Genomic DNA, 27654 nt, shown 5'->3' on the forward strand with positions numbered 1-27654 from the left:
GTGCCCATATGGAATGCTTTAACGCTATGCTACAGCCCCAGCCTCTGCATCTATATTCTTAAGGGTTGTTGCTTTCTTTTCTTCTCATATATTTGTCTGTTATCAGAGTAATATTGGCAAACATAGAATCCATCAGAAAGTATTTCCTCATTCTGCTATTCTTTGGAAAATTTTGTGAATTATTCATATTAATTCTTTAAAATTTTAATAGGATTTATGTGAACCTAGGCTTTTCTTTGTCCCATGAGAGAATTTCAGGCATGGAAAGCCAAGACACTCTGGCAAAAAGAAAGAACAACAGCAACAACAACAACAACAACAACAACAACAACAAAAAAAAACCTAAATGAAAGATCTCTGTGAGTGAGATCCCAGTGGAAAGAACAGGTCATCAAAGAAGGAGGTACCTTTCTCTGAAGGGAGGAGAGAACTTCCACTTGGACAATGACCTTGTCTAAAGAAGATCAGAATTCATGAACTCAAAAGGCTTCCATAGCCTTGGCAACTCATGACAAGAGCCTAGGGTGATTACTGACGCCATAAATAAGAGTGTCAATTTGTTAAGTCAACAACAGGAGTCATGTGCACTTACTCCCCATGTAGGATCTCTGTCCTTAATGTGTTGTACAATGTGATTTAATGCTATAACTAGTACTCAAAATAGTACTTTACACTTTTTGTTTCTGTGCGGGTGCAAACTGTTGAAATTTTTACTTAGTACATACTAAATTGATCTCCTGTATATAAAGAGAATTGAAAATGAATCTTGATGTGAATGGGATGTGGGAGAGGGAGCGGGAGATGGGATGATTGTGGGTGGGAGGGAGGTTATGGGGGGGAAAAGCCACTGAATTTAGGAGTTGTACTTTGGAAATTTATATTTATTAAATAAAAGTTAAAAAAATAAAAAATATCATCCTAAAAAAAACAAAAAAAACAAAAAAGAAAGTAAGTTTCATGTACTGATGAGTAGAATGTGTATTCTGCAACTGTGGGATAAAGGTCCTGTAAATATCAGGTCTATTTGGTCCAGAGTGTATTTTATCTTTGTGGTTCTTTGTTGATTTTCTGTCCAGTTGATCTGCCCGTTTTCTCCATTACTATTGTATTGGAGTCTATGTCTCCCTTTAGATCCATTAACATTTCTTTTAAATAGCCAGATGCCCTGGCATTGGGTGCATATATATTTATTATAGTTAAATCTTTCTGTTGAAGTGATCCCTTAATCATTAGATAGTGCCCTTCTTTTTCTCTTTTAACAGTTTTTGTGTTAAATTCTATTTTGTCAGACATTAAGTCCTCCTAACAGCCTTGAAATATAGACCTAGTTCTTGTTCTTTTTTTAACATATGAGAAAACATGACTCTAAAAGGTTTATGTAATTTACACTGGTTGCACAATTAGGAAGAGGTCATGTTCAAGGATGGACCAGTGTCCAACTCTAGAGTTTATGCTCATAATCTTTAGACTACATTGCCTTACATACAAATATTGTATTGTTACTTTCATTTAGGAGATTTTTCAATTGTTCATTTATTAAATTAACAACAGGAGTCACTGTACACCTACTCCCCATGTAGTACCTCTGTCCTCAATGAGTTGTATTATTAGAGTTAACTGTAAAACTAGTTCTCAGTTTGTGTGTGTGTGTATGCAAATTGTTGAAATCTTAACTTAGTATAGAATTTGTCTTCTGCCGGCGCCACTACTCACTTGGCTAATCCTCCACCTGCGGCACTGGCACCCCAAGTTCTAGTCCCTTTCGGGGTGCCGGATTCTGTCCCGTTGGCTCCTCTTTCTGCCTAGCTCTCTGCTGTGGCCCGGGAGTGCAGTGGAGGATGGCCTAGGTCCTTGGGCCCTGCACCTGCATGGGAGACCAGGAGGAAGCACCTGGCTCCTGGCTTTGGATGGGTGCAGAGCCAGCTGTAGTGGCCATTTAGGGGGTGAACCAATGGAAGGAAGACCTTTCTCTCTGTCTCTCTCTCTCACTGTCTAACTCTGCCTGTCAAAAAAAAAAAAAAGCATTTGTCTTCTGTGTACAAAGTTAATTGAAAGTGAATCTTAATGGAGAATGGAACTGGCAAGGGGAGAGGGAGGAGGAGGAGGGGTGGAAGTGGAGAGGGAGGGCAGGTATGATGGGAAGAATAACTATATTCCTAAAACTGTAGTTATTAAATTTGTATTCCTTAAAAATAAATTAAAAACAAAGGTTGCTGATAGCAGACTATATTAGTTTCTGCATCTTCTCTTCGGACATGTTTCTTTATTCTTTCTGATTTCTTATACTAATTTCTCACACTAAAGTTGGGCCTGCTCTTCCATATGTGTCTGCCTGGAATTGAAAACTAAGCCAAGGGGGGGGGGAGGCAGGGCCAAGATGGTGGAATAGTGAGGGCGCGCACCGATAGTCCGGGAAAAGATAGTTTAATAAAAGTGGAGTTACGGTAGCCTCAGGAAAAGGATCAGGAAAAAGTTGCAGAGGAAACTCTTCCGGATCTAGTGGCTATGACTTGGAGGACCTACGGGGAGAGCAAGGTCGCCCACCGCATGGAAGCCGAGCCGCTGGAGCCGCTGGAGCCATGGGAGCCGCAGAGTCTGCGCGCCAGGGCTGGAAGGGGAGGTGAGACAAAAACCTCTCGGTAACCCGAGACATTGGCGGGGAAAGGCAGAAAGAGCCTGCAGAGAACGAGGCCTGAAACCCCACTGGGGAAAGTTCACCAGGTTGGCTGGAGGAGAGAAAAAATCGAATAAATAAGGGGAACCAGCACGGACATTAGCTTCTCTCTCCACTTACCTTACAAAGCTGAACAAGACAAAGGGCAGGTGCCATTTTACGTAAATAAAGCAGCCCTGTGCCATTTTGCATATGTAAAGCGGGTGCCCCTCATTAGCCAAGCAGAAAACCTGACTCTGGTGGGGAGAAATAACAGGAGGTTAACACCTAATCAAAGTGTGGAGCTAACCAACTGAGACTGTGAAAAACTGAGGGGGGGCGAGAGAACTCACCAAGTACAGAAACTCCGTAACCTGGGCAGCCTGGTGAGAGACAGTGGTGAAATCTGAGACCACACTGAAGGCTGCGTAAACTCTTTGTGTGGTCCCAGCGGTAAGCAAAGGGATACCCACAGGGACCAGATTTCATACATCAACTAATCTCAATTCCACTCAGCTGTGTGGAATTACTTCCCAACTGAGTCAAAAAAAAAAAAAAAAAGAGAGAGAGAGAGAGAGAGAGCGAGAGTTAGCAAGAGAACAATCAAGGTGAATCACCTTTGGCGCACCCTTAACCCTGAAGAACCAAACAGAGCTCTCTGGTCACACCCATCACAGCCTCTAAGGATCCATCAAAAGCAGGCAGTCCTCTTAATCTAGAGTCACAGTATAATGAGAAAAAACACCACACTGAAGAAACCAAAGAATATCTCCAATATGCCAAACAACAAACGCAAAAGCCGAGGTAACAAGAACAAGGAAGACACTATGACGCCCCCAAATGAAATAGACACCCAAATTCAAGATTATGAAGATGATGAGATAGAAGAAATGCAAGAAGCAGATCTCAAAAAATTGATAAGAACATTAAGAAGTTCTCAAAAACAAATTCTCGAACTACAGAAATCCTTAATGGACAAGATAGAAAATCTCTCTAGTGAAAATGAAATCTTAAGGAGGAATCAAAATGAAATGAGAAATTTAGTAGAACATGAAATTGAGATACTGAAGAGAAATCATAATGAAATGAAGAATTCAATAGATCAAATGATAAACACATTAGAGGTCTTATAAACAGAATGGGTGATGCAGAAGAGAGAGTATCAGACTTAGAAGACAGAGCACAGGAAAATATACAGTCAAACCAAAGAAAAGAAGAGGAAATTAGAAATCTAAAAAATATTGTTGGGAATCTTCATGATACTATTAAAAAACCCAACATTCGGGTTCTAGGAGTTCCTGAAGGCATGGAGAGGGAGAAAGGATTAGAAGGTCTTTTTAGTGTGATATTAGCAGAAAAATTCCCAGGTTTGGAGAAGGACAGAGAAATCCTAGTACAGGAAACTTATAGAACCCCTAATAAACATGACCAAAAGAGATCCTCACCACGACATGTTGTAATTAAACTCACCGCAGTGAAACATAAAGATCCTAAAATGTGTAAGAGAGAAACGTCAGATTACTCTCAGAGGATCTCCAATCAGACTCACAGCTGACTTCTCATCAGAAACCCTACAAGCTAGGAGGGAGTGGCGAGATATAGCCCAGGCACTAAGAGAGAAAAATTGCCAGCCCAGAATATTATATCCTGCTAAGCTCTCATTTGTGAACGAAGGTGAAATAAAGACCTTTCAAAGCAAACAGAAATTGAAAGAATTTGTCGCCACTCGTTCAGCCCTGCAAAAGATGCTTAAAGATGTGTTACACACAGAAACACAGAAACACGGTCATCAATATGAAAGAAGGTAAACGAAGGAAAACTCACAGGAAAAGATCACAGGAAGTTCAAAACATATATTAGAAAATATCTTTGGCAAAGGACAGGGCAAAGTTACTACTTATCAATAGTCACATTGAACGTTAATGGCCTGAACTGTCCAGTTAAAAGACACTGATTGGCTAATTGGGTAAAGGAACAAAACTCATCTATTTGCTGCTTACAAGAAACACATCTTTCCAATAAAAATGCATACAGACTGAAAGTGAAAGGCTTGAAAAAGATATACCATCCCAACAGAAATGACAAAAGAGCAGGCGTAGCCATCTTAATATCGGACAACATAAACTTTACCACAAAAACTGTTAGCAGAGACAAAGATGGGCACTATATAATGATTGAGGGATCAATTCAACAGGAAGATATAACAATTATCAGTGTATATGCACCAATTACAGGGCACCAGTTTATTTAAAAGATTTGTTAAGAGACTTAAAGGGAGACTTAGACCCCAATGCAATAGTACTGGGGGACTTCAATACTCCACTCTCAGAAATAGACAGATCAACAGGACAGAAGATCAACAAGGAGACATAAGATTTAAACAACACTATAGCCCAAATGGATCTAACAGATATATACAGAACTTTCAATCCTACAGCTAAAGATTTTACATTCTTCTCAGCAGTATATGGAACCTTCTCTAGGATTGACCACATACTAGGCCATAAAGCAAGTCTCAGCAAATTCAAAAGAATTAGAATCATACCATGCAGCTTCTCAGACCATAAAGGAATGAAGTTGGAAATTAGCAACTCAGGAATCCCTAGAGCATATGCAAACACATGGAGATTGAACAACATGCTCCTGAATGAACAATGGGTCATAGAAGAAATTAAAAGAGAAATAAAAAATTTTCTGGAAGTAAATGAGGATAACAGCACAACATACCAAAACTTATGGGATGCAGCAAAAGCAGTGTTAAGAGGAAGGTTTATATCAATAGGTGCCTACATCAAGAAATTGGAATGGCACCAAATAGATGAGCTTTCAATTCACCTCAAGGATCTAGAAAACCTACAGCAAACCAGACCCAAATCTAGTAGGAGAAGAGAAATAATTAAAATCAGAGAAGAAATCAACGGGATTGAATCCAAAAAAAAAAATTACAAAAAATCAGCCAAACGAGGAGCTGGTTTTTTGAAAAAATAAACAAAATTGACACCCTATTGGCCCAACTAACTAAAAAAAGAAAAGACCCACATCAATAAAATCAGAGATGAAAAAGGAAATGTAACAACAGACACCACAGAAATAAAAATTATCATCAGAAATTACTACAAGGACTTGTATGCCAGCAAACATGGACCTATCAGAAATTGATAGATTCTTGGACACATGCAACCTACCTAAATTGAACCAGGAAGACATCAAAAACCTAAGCAGACCCATAACTGAGAAAGAAATTGAAACAGTAATAAAGGCCCTCCCAACAAAGAAAAGCCCAGGATCAGATGGATTCACTGTTGAATTCTGCCAGACATTTAAAGAAGAACTAACTCCAATTCTTCTCAAACTATTCAGAACAATCGAAGAAGAGGGAATCCTCCCAAATTCTTTCTGTGAAGCCAGCATCACCTTAATTTCTAAGCCTGAAAAAGATGCAGCATTGAAAGAGAATTACAGACCAATATCCCTGATGAACATAGACGCAAAAATCCTCAATAAAATTCTAGCCAATAGAATGCAACAACACATCAGAAAGATCATCCACCCAGACCAAGTGGGATTTATCCCTGGTATGCAGGGATGGTTTAATGTGCGCAAGACAATCAATGTGATACACCACATGAACAGACTGCAGAAGAAAAACCATATGATTATCTCAACAGATGCAGAGAAAGCATTTGATAAAATACAACACCCTTTCATGATGAAAACTCTAAGCAAACTGGGTATGGAAGGAACATTCCTCAACACAATCAAAGCAATCTATGAAAAACCAATGGCCACTATCCTATTGAATGGGGAAAAGTTGGAAGCATTTCCACTGAGATCTGGTACGAGACAGGGATGCCCACTCTCACCACTGCTATTCAATATAGTTCTGGAAGTTCTAGCCAGAGCTATTAGGCAAGAAAAAGAAATTAAAGGAATACAAATTGGGAAGGAAGAACTCAAACTATCCCTCTTTGCATATATGATTCTTTATTTAGGGGACCCAAAGAACTCTACTAGGAGACTATTGGAACTCACAGAAGAGTTTGGCAAAGTAGAAGGATATAAAATCAGTGCACAAAAATCAACAGCCTTTGTATACACAGGCAATACCATGGCTGAGAAAGAACTTCTAAGATCAATCCCATTCACAATAGCTACAAAAACAATCAAATACCTTGGAATAAACTTTACCAAGGACGTTAAGGATCTCTATGATGAAAATTACAAAACCTTAAAGAAGAAATAGAAGAGGATACCAACAAATGGAAAAATCTTCCATGCTCATGGATTGGAAGAATCAATATCATCAAAATGTCCATTCTCCCAAAAGCAATTTATAGATTCAATGCGATACCAACCGAAATACCGAAGACATTCTTCTCAGATCTGGAAAAAATGATGCTGAAATTCATATGGAAGCACAGGAGACCTCGAATAGCTAAAGCCATCTTGTACAACAAAAACAAAGCTGGAGGCATCACAATACCAGATTTCTGGACATACTACAGGGCAGTTGTAATCAAAACAGCATGGTACTGGTACAGAAACAGATGGATAGACCAATGGAACAGAATTGAAACACCAGAAATCAATCCAAACATCTACAGCCAACTCATATTTGATCAAGGATCCGAAACCAATCCCTGGAGTAAGGACAGTCTATTCATTAAATGGTGCTGGGAAAATTGGATTTCCACGTGCAGAATCATGAAGCAAGACCCCTACCTTTCACCTTACACAAAAATTCACTCAACATGGCTTAAAGACTTAAATCTACGACCTGACACCATCAAATTACTAGAGAACATTGGAAAAACCTTGCAAGATATAGGTACCGGCAAAGACTTCTTGGAAAACACTCCAGAAGCATAGGCAGTCAAAGCCAAAATTAACATTTGGGATTGCATCAAATTGAGAAGTTTCTGTACTTCAAACGAAACAGTCAGGAAAGTGAAGAGGCAACCGACAGAATGGGAAAAAATATTTGCAAACTATGCAACAGATAAAGGGTTGATAACCAGAATCTACAAAGAAATCAAGAAATCCACAACATCAAAACAAACAACCCACTTAAGAGATGGGCCAAGGACCTCAATAGACATTTTTCAAAAGAGGAAATCCAAGTGGCCAACAGGCACATGAAAGAATGTTCAAGATCACTAGCAATCAGGGAAATGCAAATCAAAACCACAATGAGGTTTCACCTCACCCCGGTTAGAATGGCATACATTCAGAAATCTACCAACAATAGATGCTGGCGAGAATGTGGGAATAAGGGACACTAACCCACTGTTGGTGGGAATGCAAACTGGTTAAGCCACTATGGAAGTCAGTCTGGAGATTCCTCAGAAACCTGAATATAACCCTACCATTCAACTCAGGCATCCCACTCCTTGGAATTTACCCAAAGGAAGTTAAATTGGCAAGCAAAGAAGCTGTCTGTACGTTAATGTTTATTGCAGCTCAATTCACAATAGCTAAGACCTGGAACCAACCCAAATGCCCATCAACAGTAGACTGGATAAATAAATTATGGGATATGTACTCTATAGAATACTATACAGCAGTCAAAAACAAGGCAACCTGGTCATTTGCAACAAGATGGAGGAATCTGGAACACATCATGCTGAGTGAAATAAGCCAGTCCCAAAGGGACAAATATCATATGTTCTCCCTGATCAGTGACAACTAACCGAGCACCAAAAAGGAAACCTGTTAAAGTGAAATGAACACTATGAGAAATGGTCACTTGATCAGCCGTTGCCCTGACTGTTGATGAACAACTTAATACGTTATCCCTCTTAGTATTTTTTTTGTTTGTTCTACTTAATACTGTTGGTTGAATACTGTAATCAATACACAGTTATTCTCAAGTGTTGAAACTTAACTGAAAAGTGATCACTGTTAAATATAAGAGTGGGAGTAAGAGAGGGAAAAGGTGTGCAATTCAGGACATGCTCAAGCTGACTTGCCTCAAACGGTAGAGTTAGAAACACACCAGGGGATTCCAATTCACTCCCATCAAGGTGGCATTTACCAATGCCATCTCACTAGTCCCAGTGATCAATTTCTGTTCACAATTGATCATAAGGATAGGACTAAGAGCCAAAGGGAGCACATAAACAAGAATAGTGTCTGCAAATACTAGCTGATAGAATAAAAAAGGGAGAGAATGATCCAACATGGGAAGCGAGATACACAGCAGACCCATAGAATGGCAGATGTCCTAAATAGCACTCTGGCCTCAGAATCAGCCCTTAAGGCATGCGGATCCGGCTGAAAAGCCCATGAGAGTATTACAGGCATGGAAAGCCAAAATACTCTGGGGAAGAAAAAAAACAAAACTAAATAAAAACCTAAATGAAAGATCTCTGCGAGTGAGATCCCAGTGGAAAGAACGGGCCATCAAAGAAGGAGGTACCTTTCTCTGAAGGGAGGAGAGAACCTCCACTTTGACTATGACCCTTTCTAAATAAGATCGGAATTGGAGAACTCAAAAGGCTTCCATAGCCTTGGCAACTCATGACAAGAGCCTAGGGAGATTACTGACGCCATAAACAAGAGTTTCAATTTGTTAAGTCAACAACAGGAGTCACTGTGCACTTACTCCTCATGTAGGATCTCTGTCCTTAATGTGCTGTACATTGTGAATTAATGCTATAACTAATACTGAAATGGTATTTTTCACTTTGTGTTTCTATGTGGGTGTAAACTGTTGAATTCTTTACTTAATATATGCTAAACTGATCTTCTGTATATAAAGAGAATTGAAAATGAATCTTGATGTGAATGGAAGGGGTGAGGGAGAGGGAAAGGGGAGGTTTGCAGGTGGGGAGGGAAGTTACAGGAGGGGGGAAGCCATTGTAATCCATAGGCTGTACTTTAGAAATTTATATTCATTAAATAAAAGTTAAAAAAAAGAAAACTAAGCCAAGTTACTGATTGCTCCTGGGGCCTTTAAGACCCCCGGAAAGTGAGTTTGACTCCCTGGAATATGTTCTGGTGTTCCAGGACTGGCTTTCACCGCACCCCTCATTCCACGGTGCTCAAAGCAGATAAACAGTTGTCTGGCAACTTGACTATTTTAAGCTCTGAGGAGACTAGAGAGTAAGGCTGGGCCAGGTGTGGAAAATTCCCACAGGAGGTAATATAAAGTCTGTACAAAAGGACCTCTAGTTGAATGGTAGGCAAATACAGAGCCATCTCCTAGCTATGCTCCCAGGAAGCCATGCTGTGACTTTGGCTTAACCACTAACTAGTTGAATTATTGTGGCTGAGTCATTTTATCACCACAGCCTTAATTTTGTGACCTGTAGAATGAGTGATGTCTGAGATTGGTTGAAATGTGAAACTGTAAGGTCTTTTCCACATTGAAAAAAGTGATATTATGAGACTCTACATGGGATTGGAGAAGCTAGAAATCACAAGATCTGGTTTCTCCCAAGCACATGAAATGGAGCAGATTCCTTGTATAACCAAAGGTGATTTTCCAACTTTCGAATTCTAGGCTTGAGTATTACAGTATATGTTTATCTGTGTGATGGGTTGAAGGTTTGTCAGCTATCTGTGAGAATTTGAAGAAGGTATATATATGAGCAGGCCAAGTAAGAAGAGATGCAAAGTTATGGTTAATCTTAGAAGTGAGGCAGGAGAATTCAGTCAGACCTGAGGAAATATCTGATTTGATTGGACCAATAAAAGAATCAGAATCAATGATCAGATTCAGAACAGGTTGATATATGGTCAGTAACCACTGTGGATGTCAGTTTGGAGATACTTCAGAAATATGAATATAGACCTACCATCCCTTGGGTAATGAAATAAGCAAATAAAAAGTTATCTGTACCCCCATGTTTTTTGCAGTTCAAATTATAATAGCTAAGACATGGAAATAACCTAATGCCTGTCAACTGAAGACTGGATAAATTATGGGATATGTACTCTATGAAATACTACAAAGCAGTAAAAAATGAAATCCAGTCATTTGCAACAAAGTCGATGAATCCGGAAAACATCATACTTAGTGAAATAAGCCAGTCCTAAAGGGACAAATACTATATGTTCTCTCTGATCTGTAATAACTAATAGAGCACCTAAAAGGAAATCTATAGACTGAAATTGACACTTCGAGAAACAATGACTTGTACAGCCCTTATCTTGACTGTCAAGGAACAGGTTTTTTTTTTTTTTTTTTTTTTTCCTGAATGGAAATTGGAACTGGGAATGGGAGAAGTAGTAAAAGGTGGGGTGGGAGTAGAGGTGGGAGGGCGGGTATGGTGGGAAGAATCACTATATTCTTAACATTGTACTTATGAAATTTGTACTCATTAAATAAAAGTTTTCTTCAGGAAAAAAAAATCAAACATACATAAAAAAGAGGAACTTGATTAGAATGTGTGGCCTCTATGTGTGCAGACGTAACTCTGAGTCTTAGTGGTCTCCAAGACCACACCTCAAATCACTGAGTACATATTAATCCTTGTGAAACACATCACAGAAAAGTATGGGCTTTCCCAAAATATGTGTTGTAAATTTTTATGTTTTATATTAGTATGAGAGCTTATGAAGGCTTCAGCTCAATCTTGTCCATTTCTGTATCCTTATCATTTAGCACTTTGATAAGTAGTAGTCACTCATTCAGTATTTGAGGAACAGTCTATTTTTTAGGTAGCTCTTTTTTGGGGGATTTTTTGCAATTTTAAAATAGTGCTTTCTTTTACATAGTGAAGGATGATACTGTTTCACCATCATTGCTTAGAGATTTTTCTGATTATGAATATAATACCTGCATGTTATGAAAAACATGTATATAAATACAAAAATAATTAAATAATCTAACCTTTTTCTCCAGAGGGTCATTGCTATCACTTCTTTTTCTACTATGCATATCATAGTAGATGTCACATGTATCACTGTTTTATATGTATCATGAACATTTATCACATACTAATAAAGAGCATTGTAAATAAATTTTTTTTTGACAGGCAGAGTGGATAGTGAGAGAGAGACAGACAGAAAGGTCTTCCTTTTGCCGTTGGTTCACCCTCCAAGGGCTGCCGCAGCCAGCGCACTGCGCTGATCCGATGGCAGGAGCCAGGTACTTATCCTGGTCTCCAATGGGGTACAGGGCCCAAGCACTTGAGCCATCCTCCACTACACTCTTGGGCCACAGCAGAGAGCTGGCCTGGAAGAGGGGCAACCGGGACAGAATCCGGCGCCTGGACCGGGACTAGAACCCGGTGTGCCGGCGCCACAAGGCGGAGGATTAGCCTAGTGAGCCGCGGTGCCGGCCAATAAATTTTAATGGTTACAAAATTCAGATATACAATAATATAACCAAAGCCCTGTTGTTCAAATATAGATTTTTTCTTCTTCCTTTAAATGGCATAGCTTATGAAAAATCCTTTAAAATAGGATACATTTTAAAGGGAATAGTTTTAAAATTTTTAATCAATAACATAGAAAAGGAGGAATTATCAGTATATTCTAAGGAGGTGTAGGAGGATGGCAAAATAGTTTTGAAATTGCTTCTATAGTGGTAAAAATGCCAGTAAAAAATCTTAGAAACCATTTTTCTGTTTAATATTTTTGGTTATTCAAAATGTTAGTGTAAGAATTACATAGAAAATTGTTACTTGTGATATCAAATAAATTAATGATATTTTAATTATTTAAAATTTAATATAAATATTGGTATATTTGGGCTATTGATAGATTTTCTTAAATTATTTTCCAGAAAGCTTATTCACATCTGCTTCTTAATTGCTTCTTATCTGCCAGTCCCTGCATCTCTACCTGCAAAGATATTTTTCTTCATCTTTGCTAACTTGATGAACTGTCATTACTTTGCATTCATTTGCTTGATGGTGAGGTTAATATTTTCATGCTTATTGGTTGCTTGCATTTTCCTTCTTATGTTTACTGGTTGCCTACATTTTCCTTCTTTAAATTTTTATTCATATCAGTTGCCCATTTTTCTGTCTGTGTTTTAATGATTTTGATTGATGTATAAGAGAACATTATATATTAAAGATTTTACTTGATTGTTTTTTTAAAAAAATCTGCTGTGGTTTACATTGGTCCATCTCCTTCATCATTTCTTAAAATCATATTTCTAAAACAGGATTACTGGAGTGTGCTTAAGGGTGAAAAATAGCAAAGTAAAGTAATTTTCTCATCCTCTACCCTCTCAAAGTGCTTCTAAGAAACTGAGATCTAAATTTGTCTTAGGACTTCAGAACATCACTATCATTGTTTGCAGCTTGGCAGGCAGCATCCTTTTGAAACTGCATTTGTACATGGTCCCAGTCTAGCGGGATTTGTATTTTGATTTGTGTGTATTGATTGGTATTTCTGGTTCATGTCAAAGAATGTGTACATCACGAATTTCCTTTATGGCAATGATTTTCGAGTTGGAGGAATAATAGGTAGAGACAGCACTACACTGTGATTGCTAGAGGTAATTGACTGAATAGTTAATGCCTACCTTTAGAGTGTAGAATACATTTGAACTGTGCATCTTACAGGATTTTAATTGGCTTACAAAATCATTGGGAAGACTAATCATTTAAAGGAAGACCTTTAAATTGAGGGTTTTCAGCAATGAATGTGAGAATAATTTTGTAAAATGAGGTGCCTGAGATTGCCATGAAGCAATGGCCTTCATCAGAAAGCTGCTGTAGAAAAATCCAGACATTTCTACAATGATGCTTTGTCTCTGAAACCCTGGAAACAGCAACAGCCTCCACCTCATCTTTGCCTTCCAGATCTTGTCCAGGGTATCCAATTAGTGATGCTTAATTTACTTCCAGAACCCTAGCTGTAGGAATTCCAGAAATGTAGATTTTAGGTTTAAAATTTTTTTTAATACAGAAAGGCACATTTTAAGGACTGGATACTAAATGCCAGATATCCACATCTAAAAAGAAGATAATTTCATTATGCCTGTTTATCAACAGTATATGATTTTTGTATCTGTAAACAACAAGTTAGAAAAGATAGCTATTGGGTACATAGTTTAATAATACCACCACTAGCATTTTGGTTCTCTGTAGCTTTGGATTAGAGTGGATTTAATGGTGCAAAAAAGAATACAAAAGAGAGTAATCATGAAATGGAGGAGGCCCCATGTCCATGGGCATCCTGATAGATTGAAGGAAAATTGTTTTATGCTATATGTGAAGTTTTCCAAATCAATTAAAAGTGGATTGTCCTTAATCTTTTCTATCTTCCTCCCCTGATTTATTTTTCATGCTTCTCTTTACTAGACCTTACCTTAAAGGCTGGCATTTTCAGTTTCTATCTTCTATTTATGAACATTCTCCTTAAATGACATGATACAATCCCATGACTGTTTTTAGTGATTTATTTATTTGCTTGAAAGGCAGAGTGACACAGAGACTGAGGGAGGTCCAGAGAGACAGAGATCTCCCCAACTGGCTGCAATAGCCAAGGCTTGGCCAGGCCAGTCAGGAGCCAGGAACTGCACCCTGGTCTCCGATGTATGTAGTAGGGGCTGTCTTCTGATACCTTCCCAAGCACATTAGCAGGAAGCTGGATTAGAAGCTCTGATATGGAATGCTGGCATTGCAAGAGTTTGTTTAACCTGCTGTATCACAATGCCAGCCCCTGCCCTGTGACTCTAAGAATCAATTATATATTTATGATTTTAAGTGTGTGTGTGTGTGTGTTTATGTATCATTGATTTATTTGTGTTTATATGAACTATTGGATGTCCCAACAAACTCTGCATCCTGTTTCTCTTATGTTTCTCATCTTTGTTAATGTCATTGTTATGCACTCTGGAACTAAATGGAAATAACATTTTCCAAATATCTGATATGATATCTTGCTTTCATGTTTTTGTCCTATGTGTGGAATACACTTGATTAAATATTCAGTTCAAATGTCTCCTCTATAGAAGCTTTTACTATACTGGTTCATCCCTAAAGAGGTATTACTCACATCCTCCCATATCGTTTTCCTGTACTTGGAACATGATTATATCATAAGTATTTATCTCCTAGATTCTAAACCTCCTAAAGTCATAGCCAGTATGTTCAGGTTCAAAAATTGAGGCAGTTTTCCTCCCCAAGGTAAATTTGGCAAAGTCTAGATATGTTTTCAATGACCACAACTAGGGTGTTATTCGCCTCCAGTGGGTAGAAGTCAGGAGTGCTCTAAACATCCTACAATACATAAGACATGCCACTCCAGCCCTCTAATAGACAACTATCCATTCCGTAATGGCAACAATTGTGGCACTGCAAAATGCTGTCACAGTTGTTAGCATAGTGTCTCTGATGCAGAAGAGTTTCAAGAAATATTTGTGCAATATCCATTTATCTCACTGCAACATTCAGTTGGTAACCAGGCATGAAATGCCAAATGTAGTCATACTTTTATTTCCACCTTTGCCATCACATCAGTTCAAGACTTAACATCTCCTGCCTGCAGTGTTATAATTTACTCTTAACTGATATCACTGACTCCAGTCTGATTTTAATCTATTTTCATGATGCTGCTTTAGTTATCTATGTAAAATGTGGATATTGTTATGTCACTTCCCTGCTTAATGTTTTCAGTTATTAAGGGTGTACTTTCATGCCTGGTGTATAATAGGTGCATATTAAATATTTACTGATTAAATGATGACTGATTGAAGAAGGTTTGCAAATTTAAAAAGGATCTTTGAAAACTCATTCATACTTAAGCAAGCTTCCTTTAACATTGTGGGAGTAGGTGATGATGTAAGTACTTGTGTCCTTGTCATTTATGTGGAAAATCTGAATTGAGTTCTGCACTCCTGGTGTCAGCCTGGATCAGCTCTGTCTGTGGCAGGCATTTGAGGAGTAAACCATCAGATGGAAGATCTATCTTTGTCTCTCTGTCTCTGTCTCGTTCACATAAAATGAAAATAAGCAAGCATTTAATGAATAATCAAGAATTTCTGTTCCTTGAAGGATAATATGAACAGTGTTGTTAAGATAGCAAAATGGGATAAGATATTAGCATTGTCTAAAATAGTTAAGGGATTAACATATAATCTAGAAAATATTAAAAATCAATAAGGAAAGGGCAGTGACGCTAACAGAAAAATGAGCAAAGGCTCTGAACTGGCAGCTTAAAAAAGAGGAAGCCTAAAAGCTAACAAGTGTCTAAAGATTTTTAACTCATTAATAATCAGAGCAGTGCAAATGCAAATAATATATTTCACTTTGTGTTTCTATGGGGGTGCAAACTGTTGAAATCTTTACTTAATGCATACTAAACTGATCCTCTGTAAAAAAAAAAAAAAAAAAAGAAAAGAAAAGAAAAGAAACTATCAACTCCCAACTTGACTCTCACTGGGATTAAACATGACAATAGATGTGATCTGATTTCATCATCATTAAAAAAAATCATCTATTATTTTTCACTTTATGTTTCTGTGTGGGAGCAAACTGTTGAAATCCTTACTTAATGTATACTAAGCTGATCTTCTGTATATTAAGATAATCGAAAATGAATCTTGATGTGAATGGAAGGGGAGAGGGAGTGGGAAAGGGGAGGGATGTGGGTGGGACGGTATGGGGGGGGAAGCCATAGTAATCCATTATTCGTACTTTGGAAACGTATATTCATTAAATAAAAGTTAAAAAAAAAAAAAAAGAATGAGATCATTTTATAGCAGAAATGTAAAATGTGTCGGTGGAGCTGGGAGGACATTGGTGCCCTTGTGCACTGATAAATGGACATGAAGTCTGGTGCTGCTATTCTGGAGAGTGATCTGTTGGTCACTCCAATATATTTTCATACTCTGTATCTCAGTAATTCATTTCCAGGTAATTTCCCAAAGAATTGTCACACATTTCCCCAAGGGAACATATACAAGGGTAAATATTGATGACATTTTTGTGGGAACAGGATCCAGCTAATAGTCCATCACTAGAACAGTGGACATGTGAAATGTGGTGGCTGCACCCCATCCATGGAATACTATGCAGCAGTTTAAAGCAATCTGGATGAATTTCATTAGACATAAAACCATGTTTTAGAAAGTAAAAAAAAAGGATGATATGTTACATAGTTGCTTACATATAAAAGGTATTTTAAATTAACACAAAAATATTTCATATTTTGCAAGAAGGCATATCAACAAAAAGCATCTTATAATGATTACCTGCTTAGGACATGGGAGGAGGGAGTATGGAATGGGGATAAAGGAAAATAAAGAAATATTTAAAATGTTCGATTGAAGGAAAGAGACCTTGCATAGGCTAATGATGGTTTTGTACTTTAATAAGCCTATTTAACTGAACACATTGTATCAGTTATTAAAGAAAATCCATGCTGTCTTGAGGTTAAAGTAGATATTTGGAGAATTTTCATCTTTTTAAGAGAAAAAGCAGCAACTTGTCTTTTACTCTTTTAAAAAAATTTAATTCCCTTTACACACCATTTTAAGACATTCGTTTAGATTTAGCTTTTACAGAATAATTACAATGTAATTTATTTACCAATTATATATTCTTTTGCTTTCAGTTAATATGTATCTTTATCATTGCAGTTCTTAGTTTCTTAACCTCTAGGAGATAGGACAACATCTCATTTATTTATTTATTTTCAACTTTTATTTAATAAATATAAATTTCCAAAGTACAACTTCTGAATTATAGTGGCTTTTCCCCCTATAACCTCCCTCCCAACTGCAACCATCCCATCTCCCACTCCCTCTCCCATCCCATTTTTCATCATGATTCATGTTCAATTATTTTTATATACGGAAGACCAACTCAGTATTTACTAAGTAAAGATTTCAACAGACTACACCCACAAAGACACACAAATTATAGAGTACTGTTTGAGTAGTAGTTTTACCATTAATTCACATAGTACAACACATTAAGGGCAGAGGTCCTACATGGGGAGCAGGTGCACAGTGACACCCGTTGTTGATTTAACAGTTGACACTCTTATTTATGACGTCAGTAATCATCTGAGGCTCCTGTCATGAGCTGCCAAGGCTATGGCAGCCTCTTGAGTTCACCAACTCCAATCTTATTTAGACAAGGCCATATTCAAAGTGGAAGTTCTCTCCTCCCTTCAGAGAAAGGTTCTGCCTTCTTTGATGGCCCGTTCTTTCCACTGGGATCTCACTCACAGAGATCTTTCATTTAGGTCATTTTTTTTTTTTTTTGCCACAGTGGCTTGGCTTTGATTCCTGTGAAACTCTCATGGGCTTTTTGGCCAGATCTTAATGCCTTAAGGGCTGATTCTGAGGCCAGAATGCTGTTTAGGACACCTGCCATTCTATGAGTCTGCTGTGTATCCTGCTTCCCATGTTGGATCATTCTCTCCTTTTTAATTCTATCAATTATTTGCTGACACTGTCTTATTTATGTAATCCCTTTGACACTTAATCCTATCTTTTTGATCAATTATGAACTGAAACTGATCATTTTTATTAGTAAGATGGCATTGGTACATGGCACCTTGATCGGATTGAATTGGAATCCCCTGCTACGTTTCTAGCTCTACCATTAGGGGTAAGTCCGAGTGAGCATGTGTTGAACTGTACATCTCCTGCCTCTCTTATTCCCACTCTTATATTTAACAAGGGTCACTTTTCAGTTAAATTTAAATGACTAAGGATAATTGTGTGTTAAATAAAGAGTTCAACCAATAGTATTAAGTGGAACAAAAAAAAAAAAAAACACTAAAAGCAATAAAATAGTAAGTTGTTCCTCAACAGTCAGGACAAGGGCTGATCAAGTCATTGTTTTTCATAATGTCCATTTTACTTCAACAGGTTTCCTTTTAGGTGCTCAGTTAGTTGTCACCAATCAGGGAGAACATATGATATTTGTACCTTTGGAACTGGTTTATTTCACTCAGCATGATGTTTTGCAGATTCCTCCATTTTTTTGCAAATGACCGGATTTCATTTTTTTTTACTGCTGTATAGTATTCTATAGAGTACATATCCCATAATTTTTTTTTTTGACAGACAGAGTTGACAGTGAGAGAGAGAGACAGATAGAAAGGTCTTCATTTGCCATTGGTTCACCCTCCAATGGCCGCCGCAGCTGGCACGCTGCGGCCAGCGCACCGCGCTGATCCGAAGCCAGGAGCCAGGTGCTTCTCCTGGTCTCCCATGGGGTGCAGGGCCCAAGCACTTGGGCCATCCTCCACTGCACTCCCTGGCCACAGCAGAGAACTGGCCTGGATGAGGGGCAACCGGGACAGAATCTGGCACCCCAACCAGGACTAGAACCCGCTGTGCTGGCACCGCAAGGTGGAGGATTAGCCTATTGAGCCGCTGCGCCAGCCTTGATTTTATTTCTTTTGAGTGAATTCCCAGGAGTAGGATGGCCAGGTCATATGGCAGATCTATTTTCAGATTTCTGAGAAATTTCCATGTTGTACTCATAATGGTTGTACTAGTTTATATTCCCAACAGTGTTTTAGGGTACATTTTCTCCCACATCCTTGCTAGCATTTATTGATTTTTTTTAAGTTTGGATGATAGCCATGCTAACTGGGGTGAGGTGAAACCTCATTGTGGTTTTTATTTGCATTTCCCTGATAGCTAGTGGTCCTGAGTATTTTTTCCTGTGTCTGTCAGCTACTTGAATTTCATCCTTTGAACAATTCCTGTTCATATCCTTTTCCCCTTTCCTAACTGAATTGTTTTGTTATTGTTTAGTTTCTTGAGTACTTTATAGATCCTGGATATTAATCCTTTATCAGTTGCATAGTTTGCAAATATTTTCTTCTGTTGGTTGCCTCTTAACTTTGTTGAGTGTTTCCTTTGCATTTCAGAAGTCTTTTAGCTTGATGTAATCCTATTTTTGCTTTGATTGCCTATGTTTTTGCTTTGATTGCCTATGCCAATGTCTTGCAGACATTCCCACTAGGTCTCCCTCTAGTAATTTGATGTAATCAGGTCATAAATTTAGATCCTTGATCCATTGTGAGTTGACATTTTGTATCAGGTACAAGGTAGGATTTTGTCTCATGTTTCTGCACATGTAGATCCAGTTTTCCAAACAGCATTTGTTGATGAGATTGTCATTCTCCAGGGATTGATTTTAACTCCTTTGTCAAAGATAAGTTGGTTGTAGCTGCATCAATTTCTCGGTTATCTATTCTGTTCTGTTGGCCTGCATGTTTATTTTTGTGCAAGTACCAGGATGTTTGGGACTTCAACACCCCAATTTCATCAGTGAACAGATAAATTAGGTAAAACATCAAAGAAAAAAACCACAGATAATGTATATTATGGACCAAATGGACCTAATTGATGTCTACAGATCATTTCATCCCATAGCTGTTAGAATACACATTCTTTTCATCAGTGCCTGTAACTTTCTCTAGGCCATAAAACAAGTCTCAACAAATTTCAAAATTTTGAAATCATATCATGTATCATTTCTGACCACAATGGAAAGAAGATGGAAATTAACAACATAAGAAACTCTGGAAAATAAGCAAACACATAGAGGCTGAACAACATGCTCCTGAATGAACAGAGGTTCATAGAAGAAATCAAATGAGACATCAAAAAATATCTAGAAATAAATGAAGATTATTACACAACTTTTCAAAACTTAAGTGATACAGCGAAATAGTGTTAAGAAAATTTATAGCAATTAACGCCTACATCAAGAAATTGGAAAGGCATTAAATAAATTATCTAATAATATATCTGAAAACATAAAAAATAAGAACAAACCAAACCCCAAGTTAGTAGGAAGAAATTAAAATTAGAGAAGAAAAAAAATTGAAACAAAAAATATAGAAGATCAGTGAAATTATAAAGCTTTTTTAAAAAATAAAATTGATACAACATTGGCCCAATTAACCAAGGGAAGATCCAAACTAATAAAATCAGAGATGAAAAAGGAAATGTTTCAATGAACACCACAGGAATAAGAATCATCACAAATTACTGCAAACAGTTGTGTGCCAACAAATGGGAAAATCTAGAAGAAATGGAAAGATTTCTGGACACATACAGTCTTCCAAAATTGAATCATGAAGACACAGAAAACCTACATAGGCCAATAACCAAGATGGAGCTGAATTGTTAATAAAGACCCTTCCAAAAAGAAAAGCACGGGGCTTGACACCTTCACTGCTGAATTCTACCAAACTTTTAAATAGCTAATTCCTATTCTTCTGAAACTACCCAAAATAATTGAAAGGGGGGGATCCTCCCAAATGCTTTCTATAAGGTCATTATCACTTTGACTTCAAAACCAGGAAAATTTACAACAAAGAAAGAATTTATAGATCCATATCCATGATGAATATAGGTGCAAAAATCCTCATCAAAATATGAGCTAATAGAATTCAAGAACACATCAGAAAGATCATTTACCCAGAGCACATGGGATTTATCCCTGGTATGCAGGGATAGTTGAACATTCACGAATCAATAAATGTGATACATCACATTAACAAATGAAGAAAGAATCATATTATCTCAATAGATGCAGAGAAAGCATTTGATAAAAATACAACCACCTTTCCTTATCAAAACCTAAGGAAATTGGGTATAGAAGGAACTTCTTCAATATGATCAAGGCAATAAACAACAACCTTACAACCAACATCATATGGAATGGGCAAAAGTTGGGAGCATTTCCACTAAGATTCAGAACTAGAAAAGGATGTTCAATTTCACCATTGCTATTCAACATAGTGCTGGAAGTTTTAGAGCCATTAGGCCAGAAAAAGAGGAAGTCAAGTTATCCCTGAATGCAGATGAAATTATCCTATATGCAGGGAATCAAAAGACTAAAACTATTGGAATTTATATGAGAGCTTGGTAAAGTTGCAGGATAAAAAATCAAGACACAAAAATCAGTCACCTTTGTATACACAAATAATGCCATTGCTGAAAAATAACTTGTGAAATCGGTGCCACTCACCATAGGAACACCTTGGTATAAGTTTAATCAAGGATGTGAAAGATCTCTACAATGAAAATTACAAAACATTAAAGAAATAGTAGGCAAAAACAATGGGAAAATCTTCCATATTCATGGATTAGAAGAATTAAATATCATCAAAATGTCCATTTTATTTGAAGCAATTTATAGGTTCAATGGCTGCTGCGGCCTGCGCGCTGCGGCCGGCGCACCGCGCTGATCCGAAGCCAGGAGCCAGGTGCTTCTCCTGGTCTCCCATGGGGTGCAGGACCCAAGCACTTGGGCCATCCTCCACTGCACTCCCTGTCCACAGCAGAGAGCTGGCCTGGAAGAGAGGCATCCGGGACAGAATCTGGCACCCCGACCGGGACTAGAACCCCTGGGTGCCAGTGCCGCAGGCGGAGGATTAGCTTTTTGAGCCACGGCGCTGGCCCAGTGCAATCCTAATACAAGTTCCAATGACATTTTTTTTATATCTGGAAAAAAGTATTGCTAAAATTCATATGAAAACACGAGACCCTGAAAAGCTAAAGTGATCTTAAGCAACAAAACCAAAGCTGGAGGCGTCAAAATACAAGACTTCAAGATCTACTACAGGGCAGTTATAATCAAAACAGGTTGGTGCTTATACAACAACCCCACACATCACAAAGTGTTAGCTAACAATGGACCAGAGTAGTCACTGATCCTACTCAAGTGACATTTATCATTTTCTACAGTTAAATCATACAAGCTTGTCAATATCCTCTACTGGTATTGCCGTAATAGTGACTCCTGTTTACTTATCTGGTCACATAACTACATTCTGTGAGTTTGATTATGACGACAGTTGTCTATACTCTGTCTCTCCAGTCTCTAAGATAGCACCTCACACATAGCAGTTAATAACTGTTTGGCTATTACACTGGTGTCCACTCTATGCGCACCACAATATGGTCAGGTGGTGGTGTGATACACAGATGGATCAGACAGAGAGAAAGCACTGGTGTAATAAGGTAGAAACATGGGACAGGGAGACATATTTTTGTCTAGAAGTTGAATGAGAATTTAAATTGTCATGGTATTGGAGGATGAGAAAGAATAGCAAAGGTATGACAGTGTGAGATAGTTAGATATGTTTGCCCAATGACTGGAGGAACTGTTTCACAGGGAGGAGAAATAAGTGAATGGTGATACAGCTGGAGGATACAAGTGTGAACTCTAAAAAACCTTCCTCAGGCTACCTACCTTATGTGTTATTTCGGACAGAAATTATTTCTAGGGCAAGAAAAGAAAAAGAGGGAGATTTGGAGTAATTCAGTTTGTTATCCTTTAGTAGAAGATCATAAAACTGTAGATAGGGAGTTTTGAGTTTTAATCTTTGCCACTAAATAATATGTCTAGGACAAATGCATAAAAATTCTCTGAACTCAATGGAGTCAGTTTATGTTACTTAGAAGTGTATTATTATGAGTATGTTTTATATTTGATACAAGAATTTCTGAAAGCTTTGTTTTTCAGCAAGTTATATTGTGAGTTTTTTATTCTTTGAGTTTTAAAAATCAAACCAAATTACAGTCCATTCTTGGTTGATCATATTGGCATTAATGAAATAATTTCTAGTCTCGCCTTCACAGGGCCTATGAACCTCACTACCTACAAATTCTACCTTCATTCTTCCCTTTACCATTTTCTAAACTATTGATGTCAGTCCTACTGTGATTCAAATACCTATAAAGCAAATAAGGCTTTTAGTGACAGATCTAATTATTTGCAGTTTTTAAAAATTCCTGTTGCCTTATTTTGCTGTTCCTGAACCTTCCTTTTGAGTGTATTTTCTGTACTTAACTTGAGGGAAATTGCCCCAAAACATCTAGTGCTTTGTTTTCTGAGAAGGCTCTTTGGCTCTCCTTCAATTCATAGAATAGGACATCTGTCTTCACACTGCCTTTACACATTATTTTCAGCCTTAAGAACATTTATTAAGCTTATTTGTGGATCTACCTGGTCTGAATAAACAGTAGAAAATGATGTGCAAATAAGAAGTTCCATATAGACTTTTTTAAAAAAAGATTCATTTATTTGAAAGTCAGAGTTACGCAGAGAGAGAAGGAGAGGTGGAGAGAGAGGTCTTCCATCCGCTGGTTCACTCCCCAATTGGCCACAATGGCTGGAGCTGTGCTGATCGGAAGGCAGGAGCTAGGAGCATCTTTTAGGTCTCCTATGTGGGTGTAGGGGCCCAAGGAGTTGGGGCATCTTGCACTGCTTTCCCAGGCCATAGCAGAGAGCTGGATTGGAAGTGGAGCAGCCAGGTCTCGAACCATCACCCATATGGAATGTTGGCACTGTAGGTAGCAGCGCACTGATCCGAAGCCAGGAGCCAGGTGCTTCTCCTGGTCTCTCATGCGGGTGCAGGGCCCAAGCACTTGGGCCATCCTCCATTGCACTCCCGGGCTACAGCAGAGAGCTGGCCTGGAAGAGGGGCAACTGGGACAGAATCCGGCACCCCAACCGGGACTAGAACCTGGTGTGCCAGTGCCGCAGGCAGAGGATTAGCCTATTGAGCAATGGTGCTGTCCCATATTATCTTTTCTTAGGCCTGAGTGATCGGCATAAAAGCAGCATTCTTCCCCAAGTGCAGCGCACAACCCTCCTTGTTGTGAAAACACTAGGTTGAGTCCCCGTCTCATCTGTAACACAACTTCAGCCAGAGAGGAGAGGGATTGTTCCAAGTGGGTAATCGAGTTTTCTATGCATTCTATGTCAATGTCTATAGCTGCCCTTAATTTGGAGTACTATTGGTTTTGGGTTACTAGGGCTGACACCCCGGTGCCCAGCGCCCCCCACCCCCAGGCTGGCTCCTATTAGTAAACTCAGAGTTAGGGCAGTTATGGGCTCCCTTTTATATCTGTGGGTTTTATTTATTTCCTGTTTGTCTTGGACTCTATTTAGGAATTCACTATTTGTATGGTACAGAATTTTGGGGACCAATCTAACCAGTATGCAATAATCAGTCTGATTTAAGACCTGGAGATGGACACAAGGGGTAAGACCGGTAGAACAAGTCCACCAGGTATCATTGTGAGGTATGACATACCGGTTTGCTGGGTATACTTTAAGAATAGAACTACAGAGATGTTTTTTTCTGTGGGGGACTTTTCCCAAGCAGAGTCCCTGCCCCGTAACCTGTCCTAAAGTTAAACCCTGGTTACAGCTTTTCCATCTACAGTTAGCAGAGGAGGTAGAGTTAGAAAACACGGTGGTTACTGCATAACCTTCATAATAAGGGGTGGGGGGATTATATCATAGCAAAGCCAACAAGCCATTGTTAAATTTGGGTTGGTGACATTTAGGACCTGGAAAGACTGGGCAAGCAAATCTAATAGCGGGTGTTTTATGGGAAACTGAAGATCAAGGGTGTTGGGGGCATTAGTAACCCTTGTGAGTCCAGAGCAAATGGTAGGGCTTATTGCATTGGTTTAGAGGCGATAATGGGGCCTGCCATACTGGGGGTCAGCTTTTGGGTTGGTTGAGGATTTACTACCTGATTGGGGCCTATTGCCACTGACTCCTCTGTCAGAAACCTCTGAGGGAAAATATCCCTCCTGGATCCGTACCTTCCATATAATATCTAACACCCCAGCTCCTTCCATAGGCCCATCTAGGGTCACTGGGGTCGGTTACATTAATTTGGATTTGTTTACATAGCCGGTTGCCGACCTTGTGATTTTGTTTCCACCTTGCACTCCCAAAAGGGCAGTTAGGTATACAATTTTCCGGCCACCATTGTACCTTGATATTTGGATCTTTTCCTGGTTTCAGTATCCAGTTTGATGCTATGTTTCACACCCCAATAGGCACAGCAGTAGTGACTGGGATTGTTACAGTGGGTCAGTCCTGAAGCAGGGCACATATAGAAGTCCTTAGCATTTAAGCAGCAGTCAAGAGGGGCTAGAGCACAAAGGGTCGTTACAAAAGATGTGTCGCTGGCCCACCAAGTGGTCTGGTCTGTGATTGTACAACTTTGCTGTTTCTACTCAGCACCCATGGGTATGGTTGATGAGGGTTACTTACAGCCGAAGCTTGACAGAAGGAAAAGAAAAACAAGAGCAAAAGCAAAATCAAAGCTAGCTGGGAGGGTTTTGGGATTGGCCCCCATCTCTGTGCAATTTGAGTCTCAGTGGGCCAGACAGATGTTTGAGGATGTTCCAGGTTTCTCCTTGAGGCTCCGTTGTTGGAGGAGCGGGCAGGTCCATTGGCCGGGCGTGAGAGTAGTGGGTTCATGCGGCGACCCCGTCTACTTTGAGAGCCGTGGGAGTTGTCATGAGGACGACAAAGGGGCCCTTCCATCGAGGCTCGAGATTCTTGCGATGATGTCTCCGAACCAGAACCCAATCCCCTGGTTGGAATCTATGAGGGGTAGGAGGAGAAGAAGTTTCATATACAGCTTTTAATTTAGGCCAAATATCCTGGTGTGTTAGCTGGGGCCGACCAGGACATCCGGGTCATCTAGAGTAGCAATCAAATCAGACTGTAAACTAGGTATCGGGGAGGGAGTTTGCCATACATAATTTTAAAAGGAGTAAGGCTTAGCTGATAGGGGGAATTTCTAACCCAGAATAGAGCAAAGGGAAGGAGAGTTAGCCAGTCTGCGCCAGTCTCTAAGGCCAGTTTAGTTAAGGTCTCTTTTAGAGTTCTGTTCATTCTTTTTACTGGCTTTGGGGCCAGTATGCACAATGTAATTTCCAATTTGCCCCCAGTGCAGTTCTGTTCCCTGGCTGGGCCATTGTCTGACCCGATCATGGTGGGAAATCCATACCTGGGCATGATCTCTTTAACCAGTTTTTTTGCTACCACGTTGGCAGTTTCATGTTTTGTGGGGAAGGCTTTAGTCCATCCAGAGAAAGTATCTATGAACACTAATAAATATTTATAGCCACATTTTCCTGACTTAATTTCGGTAAAGTCAACTTCCCAATATGTACCCGGTCGGGTTCCTCTAATTCTTGTACCCGAACTGTTGGGGGCCAAGCAAGCATTAGTCAACCGACAGGCGCCGCACTTGGAAACAATTTCTTTGATAAGGTCGTTGCCATCAGGTATTCTCAGGTCGTATTGCTTGAGCAGGGTTGAGAGCAGCGGGAACCTGGAAAGTTATTCTAGCGGGGTTAAGTAACAGGGTTTGATAATGAGTTACCCTCACATTACTTAGCCACCGGTCTGGTGGTTGTTTGAGGACGCCCTCCAAGGCATGAGGGGTGCCCACAGTTAAATTCTGTCCCAGAGGGAATTTATCAGCATCCTTCACCAAGAGGGCCACTGCAGCCTATGATGCGGAGGCACGGAGGCCATCTGGCAGCTACCGGATCCAGTTTTTTTGACAAGTAGGCCACTGGTCTTTTCCATGGCCCCACAGTCTGGGTAAGCACCCCTTTCGTGACACCCTTTCGCTCGTCCACGAACAAGTAAAAGGGTTTAGTCACATCAGGGAGTCCCAGGGCAGGGGCCTCCAGGAGTTTTCTCTTGAGGAGGTTGAACACTTTTGGTTGTTGCTGAGTCCAACTAAAACACAGCCCCTCCTTGATGGCTTCATACAGGGGCTTAGCTATTTCTGCGAACCCAGGAATCCAGAGGCGGCAGAACCCTGCTGTGCCCAGGAATTCTCTTACCTGCTGGATGGTGGTGGGGGTTGGAATTTTTAACACTGTTTCTTTTCTCGCATCGGAGAGCCACCACCAGCCATCTTCAAGCAAGTATCCCAAGTATGTCACCTTAGATCTGCAAATCTGAGCCTTTTTGGCAGAGGCTCGATATCCCAAGTCCCCCAAAGTCTGCAGTAAGTTCTCAGTTCCTGTCAGGCAGGTTTCCCGGTCTGCAGCCTCTATTAACAGGTCATCCACGTACTGTAACAGACTCACATTAGGATTTAGGGTTTGATACTCACTTAGGTCTTCATGTAGGGCCTCATCAAAAATAGTCGGAGAATTTTTGAATCCTTGGGGTAATCTTGTCCAAATCAGCTGGCCACTTATACCAATCTCAGGGTCCTGCCATTTGAAAGCAAAGTACAACTGGCTTTTGGGAGCCAATTGCAGGCTGAAGAAGGCA

General features: G+C 39.3%; 1 protein-coding gene across 4 annotated transcripts in view; it reads left to right on the forward strand.

The window, feature by feature from the left end:
• Window positions 1-27654, forward strand: part of CPQ (carboxypeptidase Q) — a 601598-nt gene that overhangs the window by 159583 nt on the left and 414361 nt on the right. The gene's annotated exons all lie outside the window — the stretch shown is intronic.

The sequence above is a fragment of the Oryctolagus cuniculus genome, chromosome 6, assembly GCF_051225735.1.
Source record: "Oryctolagus cuniculus isolate XC-2025 breed Fujian yellow rabbit chromosome 6, ASM5122573v1, whole genome shotgun sequence".
NCBI classification, from domain to species: Eukaryota; Metazoa; Chordata; class Mammalia; order Lagomorpha; family Leporidae; genus Oryctolagus; species Oryctolagus cuniculus.